The sequence below is a fragment of the Periplaneta americana genome, chromosome 11 (genome assembly GCF_040183065.1).
Source record: "Periplaneta americana isolate PAMFEO1 chromosome 11, P.americana_PAMFEO1_priV1, whole genome shotgun sequence".
Lineage (NCBI taxonomy): Eukaryota > Metazoa > Arthropoda > Insecta > Blattodea > Blattidae > Periplaneta > Periplaneta americana.
In genome coordinates, this window is record NC_091127.1 from 64,849,680 (window position 1) to 64,864,975 (window position 15,296).

Consider the following 15,296-nt stretch of genomic DNA (forward strand, 5'->3'; position numbering starts at 1 on the left):
ATACACAATTTGTGTAGTAATAAAACAAATTTTGTGCAGTAATAAAAGTTAAGAGACAACAACAGATACCAAGTAAAAGCAATAGCCTTGTATTCATAGAAATTTGGATTTTATAAGTTACACACAGTTACAATAAACAGATATGCACAATGAATAAATTTATTATTTTCCATCATTGACTTAACATTTCATATAAGGTGTGAACCTTTATATTACATATTTATTCTTGGATATTAACGTTTTCGTCGAACTAAGCGACATCATCAGATACTATTATTAAATTACAATATAATAATCTCTTATTAGTGTAAACACATATGCCTTTTATGTCAAAAATTAAAAACTTAACCTAAGTAGATAAAATATAACAGTACAAGTCTTCATGGTTTAAAAATAATTAAATTTGGAAAATGTGAAATTTTATGATAAAACAATCTGATTTGTATGTAAGCAAGTCTTCATACTTAACATTTTATGATATTTCCCAATTTTAAATATTTTTGAACCATGAAGTCTTGTACTATTATATTTTATGTACTTAGATTAAGTTCTTTATTTTTTTTATATAAAAGGCATGTGTACACTAATAAGAGATTATTATATTTTAATTTAATAATGGTATCTGATGATGTCGTTTAGTATGACGAAAACGTTAATATCCAAGAATAAATATGTAATGTAAAGATTCACACCTTATATGATATGTTAAGTCAATGACGGAAAATAATAAATTATTCATTTTATTTCAAGATTTATTTGAACAAATTCCTCAAAATGAATTTTAAAAGAAAAGCACAAGTAATGTAAACAACTGTAGCATAATTATGCAAAATTGATGCAATAAATTAATTGTTAACAGCCAAGAGTACCTTAGAATTTTGGTGTTGATTTGTGCACTAATGAAAATTGCTTTAAAAAACTCTGAGCCGAATGTCAGGTAATATATGGCGAATTTTAGTCTCATCTGGACGCTTCGACTTGCAACTAGGTAGTTCGCTTACTCCCAGCATAAGGTCCTTACTGCAGGCTACGGCGCACGAATGCATTAAATTTAATTTCACGAGATAACGATGACGTGTAAGTAAACTTGTAATCAAATTATTATATTCACTGATTAATTCAATATTATAGTACCATGTTTATATAAATAACAATGGCGGAAAAACGATTACACACGCTTGACTCTGTAACTACAACAGGTCGGTTTCCAGTATTATAACAAAAGACTTAAGGCTTTATAGTATTTATTACATTTAACGTACGATTATAAATAATACACCAAATGAAAGAGCAACTCAAATAGTTTTGCTACAAGTGCTCAATGTGAGCACCATTCGTCACACGGCACACATCGAGTCGATAAGCGAGTTCTTCCCTAACCTTGATCAGTGTGTCTGGAGTAATTGTTGCAACAACTGCTTCAATCCTCTGTCTTAAGTCTGGCAGGTCAGCTGGTAGCGGAGGTACATACACACGATCCTTTATGAATCCCCAAAGATAAAAATCGCATGGCGTAAGATCTGGTGAACGTGGAGGCCATGCGAAATAAGCTCTGTCATTCGGTCCCTTTCAGCCAATACAGCGGTCGGCTACAACGTCGTTTAACCAATCGCGTACTTCCATATGCGTCTCCTTAAAATTCTCCACACAGACGTCGCTGGAATTGCTAATTCACGACTAGCCTTCCGAACAGATTTCTTGGGGCTAAGCGTGAAAGACTCTCTCACTTGTTAAACGCGCATTCTAACGGCAGACAGAGGAAACAGTGCATGCGCGTACAAAACTGTTTGAACTGCTCTTTCACGCAATTTTACTCACAACATTTTACTAACAAAACGTCCTTATATATAGTACGCACATCTGGAAGTTCTACTTTCAAATACAACTCTGAATCCGATCTATCAATTACAGTTTAACATAATTTTGTGTTACATATAACCTTACTTATAATATTTACTTTTCTAATATGTGCACAAAACTCACGATATATATATTTTTACGTCTATTATACTTTTACTACGTCACACTACTTTTGACCAATAAAACGGTACGAAACGTCGCTTTTCAACCAATCATGGCTGCTTATCGCACAATTTTATCGCGTCCCTAGCATTTGTTTAATTTTATCGCTTCCCTAGCATTTGTTTATTTTGATCACTACCCTAGCATTTGTTTCTTTGTTTGCCAACATTTCAAACTGCACTGGTCTGGACGTAAAAAAAACATACACACAACATTACAAACCACTCCAGTAAATGCACAGCAGTTTCAAATATGACACGCATTGGCATTCGAGAACAAGAATTAATAAAGATCACTGGTCATAGCTATGCATTTTCCCTGAAACCCTATTTACAAATAAATGAAGAGCACCATTCGGAAATTCTGAATAAGTTGAGGAATACACCATGTACATCAACGAGTTCACTTCTTTTACGCACACGTCCAATATAACATAAACTGAACCACCAACCACTAAAACATTCAAATTTGAAAATTGTACATATACTTGTTCCTTTTAAAATTATTCATGTTTATTTTTTATTTCATCATCGTTAATTAAAACTTTTCATGTTTATTTCATCATCCCTAATTAAAACTTTTCTAACACTTGTTTATATTATTTAGGTTATGTTATAGCTATATGGTATTATGGATAGTCACGTATCAGAGATTGTTTAATACTAAGATTTATTGAAAATCATCTGTCAAGTGACGTTGATTACTGGCATCCGGATAATTGAAGTGGAATGCAACTGTTTTAATAAAAATGAAACTGAATTAACAAAGCCTTCTTTACTAGTAACTGTCCACAGAGTTGAATGAAGATTCCATAGTTGGCACAACTGATAACAAGAAAACATCTAATCATAACACACTACTGCCATCTAGCATAATATTTGTAACGTTGAGATGGTTAATACATTTGAAGACAGTAGTATTTTCGTAAGTCAATTAATAGCATATTTTATTGTATTGGAGTACTTCGTTACTTCTAATCTTTATATACTGTCTTCTAATAATGTAATAGTCAATTAAACCCCACTCGAGTTTTGATTTTCTCTAAATAAATCAAAACCTCTAGTGAGATTACTGTTGATAAAATTGTTACAACAACTCCTTATACGAATAAGTTCACTTCCACCTAGAATTAGTCTATCAAATATCTCTAATGTTACACGAATAGTAGTCTGCTAGCGTATTAGAACTCCAATTTCCTCAGTAAAGTTCTTTCATCTTTGCAATATACCAGCGAAGACAACCATATTCGTCAGAGCACAAAGATTTCATCAGAATGAAGCCACGCGAGACAGTCGGAGGTGAATTATAAGTGACATATTTAATCCTATTGCTCCACATATACGACAAGTCTTTCCATTACTTCCTGGCAGTCGTCTGATGTATAATTTTCCAAGAAATTACCTCAGACATCTTCAAATACCATGTAAGCCACTATTCCACTTCATCTGAAGTAGAGTCGAATGCTATGTCTTTCGCATTCTCTTTTATTTGTTGCCCACAGAAAATAAAAACTTTCTTTATATTTCTTTCGTATAAATATGTATATGTTTAATAATACAAAATAAATTTAGAGATAAAAGTTTATACTTGTCACAAAATATAAATGAATCTATGTTTTTTATAAATGCGATCAAAAGTTCTTCAGTACAGTGGTTCCCAATGTGAAGGTAGTGACCTCTAGGGGGGTCGTGTGAGGAATTGAGGTGGATGCCGAGATAATTTACAAAATAAGAGAAAAAAGTCGTATTAATATAACTCTCTAAAAGCGGATTCACTATCCATTTGCGACTGTCATAATTGTTTGAGTTTATTCCGGAAAGTATTAAAAAAGCTTTTATGTAAAATTGAGAAAACTGAATTGAATGTCTATAAAAACAAACTCAGTATTGGACTATCATAGTATATGTAGTTAAATTTTCCTTGGGTTATTTAATACACTGGAATGAATAACATTTTTTTGCCAAGTAAAATCGAAAAAAAAATCAAGTTGATTTATAAATCCCTCTATTTTATTTCTAGCTATTATTACTTACTTACAAATGGCTTTTAAGGAATCCGAAGGTTCACTGTCGCCCCCACATAAGCCCGCCATCGGTCCCTATCCTAAGCAAGATTAATCCAGTTCCTAGCATCCTCTCATCTACAATACGGTTATTTAGTCCTGACAGTCGCCGGAGATGTGCGCCTAGGTCAGGCAAGTCCATTTAGTTACGCCAAGGGGTGTTTGGGTTAGTCACTGGCTTGCCTTCGGAGCGATCCGATATCATACGTGCGGTAGAGCGGTATGTTTCTAGTACAATTAAGCTGTACTGCATTCCTTTACTGACCGCTCGCCCTTATCTCTACTCCGGAACTCTCCCCACTACTCTTATTACTTCCACTCTTTCGCGTCGCTGAGCTATCAGGACTAAATAATCGGTCTGTACGTCTCGGTCTTCCCAAAGGTATTTTTACCCCCGGGCCACAGTGTGCAATTTTTGTCTAGATGGACAAAAATCAAATGTCGACTTGTTTAGTTAGACATAGGTGAATATGAATTCATGTTCTTTAACATTTGAAGAATGTTGTGAGAAATAGCTTTTACTGTTTTTTCAGCGGCAAGCTATATTTGGAAGGGTATGAACAATGAGTTCTTCCTAACACTTCTCGCTCCTGTTTAGTCATAGTTAGAGAGGCTTACTATGTGGGCGAAAAAGAGCCAATTGTTATAGTCGTGTCGCTCTTATTTCCGGCAGCCAATCACGATGCATGTCGGCTACATTTAACGTTTGCGTCTTGTGATTCGCTGATGAAGACGTTATGCATTTCCTAAGGCTCGATAAATACTTAATATAATCGTCCGCCATTTTGGCTCTTTCGTTGGCTTTCGCAGAAAGCACACGAAGACGTTATTTGTCGCTCAATTATTTGCTGAATTACAGTGCATTTGATTTATTATCATAGGAGCTACGACATGATAATTTTTAACGGTGTGGCAAATACATTCCTCGTCTGGTAGGTCGCCAACGAAAGAACCAAAATCGCGAACGATACTTCCTACCTAGACTTTATAGAGCCTTCACTTCCTAAAACATAAGCAAAGAGGAGGAGTCACGCCGGAAATAACAGCGTCGCGACTACAGTGATTTATTGTGTTGTGAGATATGGAATTCGTTCAGATAGGTATGTTCTTACTAATGTAACTTGAATTACAAGTTTGTAAAGTATTATTTTTCTTACAGAATGGTTTAACATTACAATTGAAAAAGTATTATTTTAAAGTTCTTCAAATAGAATGTGAGTTTTAATATAGCCGATTACGTTCGGTTACAACAATTCTTTTACCATTTAATACAGCATCATTTAGAGCGTTGAATCCCTTTGCGCATTTATCAGTAATATTTTCCCCTATATCCTTCTGATTTTCTTTCAACAAGAAATAAAATTTCATGTACAGTAGTGGTAGAAAAACCGAACCGACCCCTGTATCTGATTTCAGAGCCTTGTTCATTACACAGCACGCTACACTGGTAACTAAGACTTTCGTCATTCGAATCCTGCATGGGAAGGAAACTTTTTTTTTCTCCTTATTCAAATTCATTCCGAATACTTTTCGATTGCTGGAAAAATTCATGTTCTGGGAATAATAAGTTCATTAAGTAGTAAAATATCGCTCCAATCGAAAAGTATTGGGAATAAATTTGAATAAGGAACAAAAAAAAGTTTCCTTATCAGGCAGGATTCGAACCACGGAAGTCTTAGTTACCAGATTATCGTGCTCTGGAGTGAACAAGGCTCTGAAATCAGCTACAAGGGTCGGTCCGGTTTTTTTTTTTTTTGCCAATACTGTACTTGGATATATCAACCCGATGTTTAATATTCAGTGTAGATTTTAACATCGAATAATTTGTCTACTGGGTGTTCATTTCAAAGTGTGTCATGACGTCACTGTTGTTGGGGTCACCGATTTGAAGCGAGTTTCAGCTTATATGTTAGAGAAGTTGCCTATTATTTAAGGCGTTCTTCAATCTGAACTTGAGAAAGTGTACGGTATTACTTGAACGTCGTAGCAACAGATGGCGGTCTGTACGGTCTGTGTGCTACCATAACCTCTTTCGAACTGTGTTTTGCGCCGGCAAGTCGTATGCAGGGTATTTGTTATCATCGGTTGCGTATGGTAACATTCCACAATACAAATCAGATGCTCCATGTCCATGTTGACCGACGAAGTTAATGTCAACAAATACGTAAGTAATCGTCTTAACCCTCTCCCCATATCCCGATAGTACGTATTTCCAAACAGTTCACATTCCTGCCACTACCGGCGTTACCGTACGTATCGGTACGTACTCTTCAGAATGAACGCCGTACTTGCTAGGCAACTTCCTTACCTCTTAGGTTATACACCTCTGCGGAAGTGTAGGAAGATTGAATTCTCTAGGCTCATCGGCTAGCCACATGACGGCATACAGCGAGCCATGACACATTTTGAACTGAACACCCAGTATAGTGTGCTACCGCTCAAATACGCTAGTATGTTTACTGTCTCGGGACATTCAAAGTTTGGTAAATATTTAACTATTTTCAATAGCGAAATCAGAAAAGGAAAAACAAAACCGTAAAAAGAGGCCACCTATATGCCTCCTATCGCAAGTTTAGAACGCATTTTTGTGGAGTGTGTGTCGTTATTTTTTAAGGAAACTTCTTTTTCCTAGGAAAAACCTTAATTTCATTTCATTGTAAATTATGTTCCATAAAAGTCTTCTCGGAAAGAAGATAATTGAAAACGTTAATAACGCGCCGAATGCGTTAGCAGCAACCGACATTTTGCTTGTCTCGGCGATTGGAGTGCGAATGGAGGAAGCTTCCCTGAGAATATTGTTAAACCAAACCATGTAATGAAAACTGTGCTGGGCTGTTTCTTCAGTTAACAGATTACATTTCAGTGTGCCATAGATTTAGAAACTTAACATCGACCGCGTTTGGCAAATAATGTTTCCATTGTAGTCAGAAGATAGGATTTTTGTATCAGTAATATAGTGGGAGTCAAATCAGTAATAATAAGGGAAAGTCAATCTATAACTTTACGGAATGGTGTGTAAATGGTGAACAAGTGGCAAAGGAAATTGAAAAGAAAGAAGAAATGAGTCTGAAATATTAGGTTTTATTTAACGACGCTCGCAACTGCCGAGGTTATATCAGCGTCACCGGTGTGCAGGAATTTTGTCCTGCTAGAGTTTTTTTACGTCCCGCGCCGTGGCGTCGCGGTCTAAGGCATCCCGCCTAGGACTCGCGTTACGGAATGCGCGCTGGTTCGATTCCTCATGGCAGAAGAAATTTTCTACGATAGGTAGCGAAATCCGGTTGCGAACACCAGCTATAACGGCTGGGGATCATCGTGCTAACCACACGATACCTCCATTCTGATTGGATGATCGTCCACCTCTGCTTCGGCATGTGGGCGTGAGGCCAGCAGCCGGCTGGTCGGTCTAGGCCCTTCACGGGCTGTAGCACCACAGATTATTATTATTATTATTATTATTATTATTATTATTATTATTATAGAGTTGTTTACATACCAGTAAATCTACTGACATGAGCCTGTCGCATTTAAGCACACTCAAGTGCCATCGACCTGTCCCGGGATCGAACCCGCAACCTCGGGCACAGAAAGCCAGCGCTATACCAACTGCGTCAGCCATGGCGACGAATTGAGTGTAGTAGAGGGAAAAGTGCGTGAGGAACATATATTTAGAAATAATTTGAAGTATAAAAAATATTAGTGTAAATGTAAGAAAAGAAAATGGCGAAGTGAGGTAGGAAGTATGAGAAGTCAGGATGTGGGTCACAGAGATTAGTGAAGGTAATGCAAGAAGAAGATGGAGGCTCAGGAAAGGCAATGAAGTAAAAAATAGATGGATATCTACTAAAAAGTGTGAAACAATGAACAGTAACTGGCAATAAATTATATGAAAGGAAAAGAGAAGAAAAAAGAATTAAAGGTAAAATGAAATTTACACCCAGAACTACTAACATGTAACACGTAAATTAGAAAGGTGTTAATGTCTTTAATTTGATTAAATAAATTTATAGCCTACTTATGAATTATTCAGCCTATCTTATATTTGTATTCTATAATTTCGGAATATATTTTTTTCTATAAATTATCATACTTTATTCACGTACGATATTATTCTTCTCTATGTTAGTACCGGTATTATATTATAAAATTTCATTGTAGGTGTAATTTTAATTTTAGTTCCTATTTTATATTATTATCTATATTCCGCTCATATTACTATAGGGACATCATTTTATTTTTACTTCAATTTTTATTGTACCTCAGTTTTTGAATGTACTTCACTCCCGCCCCCTCTACTAGTAAACTCCCAACCGTCCTCCACACAGAACCAAGGCCGCGTATGCAGTACTGAGTTAGTGAGTATAGTACGTTCCAGAAATATGTTCGAGTCTTTCAGTGATGAAAGAGCTTTCAATATTGAATCATATTTTCGCACAGGTACTGCCGTCCGTTTGCCTACGTCGAATCCCGTTATCACTCACCCGCTTCTGTTCGCCCCTCTTTAAAGGCTAGTGGATGGGCAATCTTAATTCTTTTCTGAAAACATTAGTTTCTTTTAGGAATTGAAATTATTATGAAACTGTTTAAAATAACTTAAATAAAAGGGCCTGGTTAAGTAATTAACTGTCACGTGATTTCCCCCCCCCCTTCTAAGATCTTGCGTCATAACCACTTTGACGGACAGTAGATAGCATATCTGAGTAATTTTATCTTTTCGGATCTGGTAGAAGTGAAGTTTGAATTTACAGTACGTAAGGTACTCTTTTATAGAGTAGGTACAGAATTATTTCAACATGAGTTACTAGTACGAAGGACAAAACTGGTAATTGGAATTAGGTACAATAGTCTATAGTGCGATAATATGCAAATATGCCTATGTCGAAATGAATGGCCACCATTTTCAAAATTGTGTTTAAATACCCATATTACGATTACTTTACAAATTAACTTCATTCTCTATATTGTACTCTTATGTACTCTAGACAGTATAATGTGCACTGCATAATGAATACGTCCGAATGGATAGCTCAGTTCGTGAGTAAAAGCACATATTGTTAATACAGTACTGTATTTTGGTTAAGCAAAAACCTAATGAAAATTATCGAACTCAAAATCGCGATATTTCCTAGTTTACGTAAACAGATGAACTGTTTTTCTTCCCTCCTATACCTAGTAAAATAATTTGTTTGTACTTTACGCCAGTATCATCGAAATCCAGTCGTGGAAGGGGGTAGCAAACGGTGTTTTCGATTATCAACCGTTAATTCATGGGTATAGCCAGGTTGATATTAGAAATGTTAGTAAAAATAAAACGTTGTCCCTGTGTAATATAGTTTCATTATAACTGTAATTTTAATTTTAGTTCCTATTTTATTTTCTATATTCCTTTTACATTAATAATATATCTGAACTGCGACCGAACACGAGCGCTGCTCATTCGGTCTCCCAATTTTGTTAATATTATTGTATCCTCTTTTTTTATATTGATTGTAAAATCGAACTCAAAAGATATTATTTAGGGTTAAATTAAATAAAGTACCTAATTTCTCACGCCTTCTAATCTGTAGATGAATTTATGACATTCAACAACACTACATGAATATTTCTGTCTTGTAGTAAGTATCAATACTAACACCTTGCATCGTACTAGTATATTTATTATAAAACCTTTCAGTATGTAGTAAAATCATTTTGTAGGCCTATATATTTGAACTGGACTGTGACTATGAATTAAGACTTTGTAGTACAACTAAGATTATTTTGACATGTTCCATATTCTAGCTGTGAAGCGATGTACGAATACCATGGAATGTAAATAAATACAATACAACAATACAACTACCTGTTTCGGGACTTCTACTTTGCCCTTACGTTCTAACTATAAAGTGTTGAAATTATAAATAAAAATGTTGTATTTCATAAATAGTTTACAGTACATAGTATAACGTTTCAGTTATACGTTCCGGTTAAACTGGCTTTCCATTCAAATAGATTTGGTTAACGGAGGTTTTACTGTAATAAAATTCGAATATAACACCGTTAAACCAAATCCATACAATGAAAACTACGCTGGGACCCTTTCTTCAAGTAACAATACAATAAACTTCTAGTTTTAATGTGGCATACATTTATCAACTCAACAACGACCATACCTCCCAGGCAAGTAACGTTTATGACTAAAAGTTAGAAGTAAGGGTTTAAGGCAACACTATCACTTTTATTACACTAAATAATAGAGTTGGAAGACAAACTAATAATGTATCAAAAGAAATGCTAGGACCGATTATTACTTTTACTTACATTCACACACAAGAACACGGACTTGAAAACGTACGCACGCGTACATAATATACAAATATATCGCCTTGCAGAAGCGGCAACCTGCGCAACAAACGTGCCAGTGAAGTGGCCGCCATAGCAAGGCGACTTCCAATTTGGGAGGGAATGTTAACGTCTTAATGATTATACACAATTGCATGGGTTATTTATGAAAGGGCCTAAGTCTTGAATATTAAATTGTTAGCAGTTTAAGAAAAACTGCTTACTGGCCGAAATTTTGAAATTAAGGCTGAAATAAAAATTGTGTCATAAATTCTACTAAGCATTATAGAGTGTGAAACTTAGTCCTCTTCATATCTAAATCGATGTACCTACACCCAAAGAGCAGTATTACATTACGAACCCATTTTCACAAAATTAGCGACTTAGGGCCCTTCATAAATAACCCATTCATTTATTATATTTATTTAATCTGACAGGATTAAGGCCATAAGGGCTTCTCTTCCATCCTACCAGATATCAAACATAAATAAAAAATACAAACACTGATGATATACACACATTTAAAAATGTTCCAATTAGAACATCCATATTCACAAATATATATATATATATATATATATATCTGCGGTGGCTGCGTGGTCTAGACCAGTGATGTCAAAGCAAGCGCATTTTTCTGACCTCGATGTCGTGCGCGGGCATTAAGCGCTAGGATGCTAAGAGGAATAAGCAGCCTGTTGGATTAAGAAAACAGTGGTGCACAGACTTCAAACGGAACGTGAAATTTTATGTCGTTATTTTTATATGGCTTCTTTCTGTTTGTCATTTTCTATATTGTCTGTAAAACAAAAGTACTACCACCTATTTCTTAGCCTAATATTGCAGTTGTGTTTTAAACGTGAATAACATAATAAAGCGTAAAGAAGGAATATTCACAAAAATTCCATAATAACAACTATACTGTACTAAGTGAATTAAACAAATCATTCATAAAGAAAGTGGTATCCCAAAGAAAGACACTGAATATGACATAAGTTGAAATTGATATTGATATTGATAGTATCTTTAGCCTTATAAAAGTAATCAAAACAATATTAAAGTACAAACCAAAGTTGTCTAGGTGTATGTTTTAACAGTAATAATAAAACTCTTATCGCATTATGCTTTTAGGTGATATTGGTGCGCAACTTTCTGTTATCAGAAAATTAATTAATTATCTCGAAATCTGCTGAAGCTATAGAACTGATGTTTTACCAACACATAGGCACATATCTTTTGTTTGTGATGTAACAGCATTTGCTCTGTTAATTTATTTCCTTACAGACATTTTCCATGCGAATATTTTAAAACATTTTAATACACTATCTTCAGTAATACGTATTTATGATATATTAGATTTACGAAAACATTGTTTTAGTACCTGTAAGGCTACTAAACAAACATATCTGAAAATTTCACTTTTATTTTAAAAAGTTGAGAAAATATTCCTTTTGAATAAAAAAGTAAACTTGTAGAAGTGAACATTAAAATTAAAGCTTACATTCTTATAATACACTTAGACTTCTCAGACAAATCTAAAAATTAACATGGATATAGTTTTAATAAGTTCTCTTCCCTTTATCCATTGAATCAGTGCTGGCCATCCCTGTATACAGCTCGACCAAGTGGCATATACTACCTCTTTAGTCTCTTTCCTTTCCACTGTAAAGCGCTCAGGCTCTCCTGGGCTCTAAAGCGCGCGCTTGGTCCTATGGGCATCAGTTGACATCACTGGTCTAGATCATCAGCCAGTCATACAAGATGTCCGAGTTACGGACAGGCCTGGGATTTTTCATTAAAAAATCGACAGTGGCACTTGTGGCGATAAAGTTTTTCCGCTATCCCCATATTCGACATTAACATTATTCCTTCCTATCTTCACTCAAACATTATTCCTTAGCATTCTCCGATCACCGCCTGATGACGTACGATGTGCCTGGTCTAGGGTACAGTAGAAACCTGGATGCTCACCGAACCTTAGCATAGTCAGCTGGTGTGTGTTAGTATGGTCAGTATAATAGTTATCTCAAAAGGACTTAGAACTAGGTCTCGTTCCCCAAATTCAAGATCATGATACTGCAAATATAGAACGTAATTATGCACTTGTAACCACAGTATTGAAGATGAAAAATATGCCTTCTGTTTATATTAAAACATATAATATTATTAAAGAATTTTTTTATATAATAACAGGTACTTGAATATTCGCCATTCATACGAAGCCAATTCTGTAGGTCAATTTACCTAGAGTTGTTGGTCAGGGTGCGCCATAGGAGGCTTGTCTACACTACAGCGGAGATCTGATCAAATTATGGTGGAGATTTGTTGGGATGTCAGAAGGAACCGGAGCTCCCGGAGAAAACCTTTGTGTCACCTGGAGTTCCCGAAAAATTTAACGAATCCATTTTCCCGAATAAAAAATTACGAAGGTCTAAATCGATTATACCGATTATACTTATCTTCATTTATTAAAAATATGTACCGGTATGTAAGTTTTGTATAGCAGCATGATACATAAATATTGTCTTAATGTTACTATGCATTTCGCAAAATCAACATTTATAAATCTTCAAGTACTAAAAGTTGAAATGGACAACAGACCTAGAAGTTTTTTTTTACTTTATTTTATTGGGTTATTTTACGACGCTGTATCAACATCTAGGTTATTTAGCGTCTGAATGAAATGAAGGTGATAATGCCGGTGAAATGAGTCCGAGATCCAGCCCGAAAGTTACCAGCATTTGCTCTTGTTGGGTTGAGGGAAAACCCCGGAAAAAACCTCAACCAGGTAACTTGCCCCGACCGGAATTCGAACCCGGGCCACCTGGTTTCGCGGCAAGACGCGCTGACCGTTACTCCACAGGTGTGGACCAGACCTAGAAGTACAACCTACTGAAAAAGAGCTACTAAAGTATTAGAAAGTATTATTACAAAGTATAAATAGGACAGAAGGAAACATTTACTGTAATAGCAAGAATGTGGGGCAGAGGGAGTGTAATGCAAGAGCCATTACATTAAGCCAAGGTACAAAGAGTAGATAAGTATTATTAAAGGCGACGTGGACTCCCCATATTCTTATGCATTCAACAGAGTACAGAAGAGACTAATGCTGAAATTGTAAAAGCAAACTTGAAACGTACAGCAGACGAGCATCCTGTACTAAATCTTGGACAAATTTTGAGGAATTAATTACACTGCTACTAGAACTTGAAAATTTGAAGAAAGCTGAAAGGAGCGAAAGACGAAAATATCTACCAATACCGGTAAAGCAATTTCAGGAGAACCCAGAGAAATTTTAAAAAATCTTTCAAGCCGGTAACTATTCATACTTTCTGTTTTATAATTTTTAAGAAAGTGGAGAGCCTGAAATTCGAGTAACTATGTTGGGAACATATCAACATTTAGGAATACTATTAAAAAATCACATCTGGGGTCTCGAGAGAACGTCCAAATGAGTCCAAATATATTTACACAATTATTCACAGCAATAGGCATAGCAAAGAAAGCATCTCACAACTGTGAAATTGTTATTACATTACTACTTTCAAAATTTGAAATATTTTAAAATTGAAGCCTTTAAAAAAGAAATTTATAAAATTATTCATGATATATAAAATTAACAAATGTGTGTATTTTTTTACCTTTTATTTCTGTCGACTATATTCATGTTTTTATTGAATATCACTGGCTTCTATCCAACTGTCAATTTATATCAGATATGTTTTTTCTCTTTTTCTCTTTCTTCTTCTTCTTCTTCTTCTTTTTTTTTTTTGCTCTTATGTGTTATTTATTGGTTTGAATTAAGTTACTTACTGTATTAAAAATTGTCCTGGTAAATTTTATGTTATATTATTGGCTAAGACCACACCGTACACGAGCCTGGCTCTTACGGTAGTGGCTAGAAACATTTTTTTTCATAATTTTAATTTGTACTCGCTAACTGGCTATTTAAATAAATAAGTAAATAAATAAATAAACAAATAAACAAACAAATAAACGAACAAGCAAACAAATAAATAAATAAATAAAAAGTAAATAAATAAAAAATAAATAAATAAGTGAATAAGTAAATCAGTAAATAAATAAATAAATAAATAAATAAATAAATAAATAAATAAATAAATAAATAAATAAATAAATAAATAAATAAATAAATAAATAAATAAATAAATAAATAAATTCTCGTTGTAGACGTCCTCTTTTAAAAATAGTATTGAAATATATAATATAGACAGTAATAAAATAGTCAAGCGTCATAAACTTTTGATATTTTTTTTTCGGGAGTTTTGTGTTTCAGAAAATTTTATTTCGTTAAAAGACATTCAGGAAACTCGATTCGGAAGGTAAATCTTTCGGGAGAATGGGTATTCGGGAAAATGTCTTGGAATCATCACCTGCATCACGGGCGTGCCAACACAAGTTATATACCGGAAGTACGCTGAGGAACGAACGCGTCTCCGCAGAAATGTAAGTTCAGCTCTCTAGGCACTAGACCGCCGTGGAGGATTTTAAGAAAATCCAGACTTGATAATTTTACTTTGAATGCATATTTTATTGCAAACGAAAGACAGTATTGATTACAATCCATGACAGTGGTGACCACACAACGTTAAATTTGCACGGCTTCGTCGCTGCGTACACGCAATCAGCAAATATTTCATTTTATTCAGCGTTTTACCACAGTATATACAGTCACGAAGCTTGAGTTGTGAAGATACTAGGAACAATAGACTGTGCCGGTACTATTTCGCATTGTCTGTAATGAGGCGATATTAGCGACCCTAGTGGTTAGCAACTATCTATGGATGCATATTTACTACGTATTGAGCTTCGTGACTGTATATACTAGACTGTGGTTTCCCTATGAACTGCAAAAACAAAATACCACATTCTA

The 15,296-nt window shown here is 34.8% G+C and overlaps 1 protein-coding gene across 1 annotated transcript in view; it reads right to left on the minus strand.

Moving 5' to 3' along the window:
- The window catches only part of stg1 (stargazin-like protein), a 1,309,117-nt gene that overhangs the window by 487,834 nt on the left and 805,987 nt on the right, over nt 1-15,296 (minus strand). The gene's annotated exons all lie outside the window — the stretch shown is intronic.